This window comes from Lipotes vexillifer, unplaced genomic scaffold, assembly GCF_000442215.2.
Source record: "Lipotes vexillifer unplaced genomic scaffold, Lipotes_vexillifer_v1.1 scaffold1094, whole genome shotgun sequence".
Classification (NCBI taxonomy): domain Eukaryota; kingdom Metazoa; phylum Chordata; class Mammalia; order Artiodactyla; family Lipotidae; genus Lipotes; species Lipotes vexillifer.
In genome coordinates this window covers 3,334,803-3,335,771 of record NW_006792775.1, presented here as the reverse complement: position 1 = coordinate 3,335,771, position 969 = coordinate 3,334,803, and the positions used below count along the sequence as shown (strand labels likewise).

The 969-nt window shown below is 64.6% G+C and overlaps 1 protein-coding gene across 1 annotated transcript in view; it reads right to left on the bottom strand.

The window, feature by feature from the left end:
* Window positions 1–969, bottom strand: part of SHANK2 (SH3 and multiple ankyrin repeat domains 2) — a 474,374-nt gene that overhangs the window by 17,686 nt on the left and 455,719 nt on the right. The window lies entirely within an intron of this gene.

Here is a 969-nt window from a genome sequence, read left to right as displayed (position 1 = left end):
CCCCCCCCCCCGCCCCTGCTCAGGAGCCAGTCGAGGTTTGTGCCTTGCTGTGCGGGGGAGTCCCCCCTCCCCCAAGAGCTGAACATTCTCAGTTCCTTGTGAAAAAGAAAGCCAAGGGTTAGTTATCAGTGATGCTTACAGATTAAGAAATGATTTTAAAATTTAAATTTAAAAGGTTAACACTTGGGGGAGAACCCGAAAACTGGAGCACCTCCTGGACCCGCCCGACACCCTAGCCTCGGCCCGCAGGCCGTCTGAGCTCAGGCACCGGCGTCTGATCAGGGCTGTTAGAGCGCAGGACGCTGGTTTGCTGACACCAGGGGCGCCCGGGGGGAGCAGAAGCCAGTGTGAGGCGGGCCTGGTGGGAATCTCCCACTTTGGACCCTGTGAGGCGCTGCACTCTCCCGGCCACCCCCCGAGAACATTCTGTCCACAGCTCGAGGTCTCCTCCTAGCTCACCCCACACCGTTCTGGGGTCTTGTGATGCCCCGCGAAGCTCGTGCCATCAGGAAGGCCCAGGCTTCTGGGGTCTTGGCAGCCCCAAGCTGCGGGGCCAGTGTGAGAGTCTGGGCAGGAGCTCTGGGCGCCGGATTTAAGGCCCATGGCCCCCCAAGGAAGAACGCAGCCCCTGGAGAGGTCCCCACTGACCCCAACAGGCAGGCCTCCGGCTTCTCGGGGCCCCTTCCTGGTTGGAGCTCAGGCACATCCTGTACCAGGGTGAGGGCCCCACAGTCCCAGGTCGCCTGCTCGGGGAAGGCCGAGGAGCTCAGGCACGGCAGCTCGCGGGAGGCCCTTCCCGACCCGCCAGCTGGTACGGGGACTCCCAGGTCCCCCACCCCCGCCCCGGCATCCTCCCGGCTCCTGGCCTCCTCGGGGGACACTGGCAAGCACCCGCCCTCTTAGGGGGTCGGTTGGAGACACCCACGTCTCTGGCCAGCCCAGGTACCGTTGCGGTGCCGCTTAGCGCCC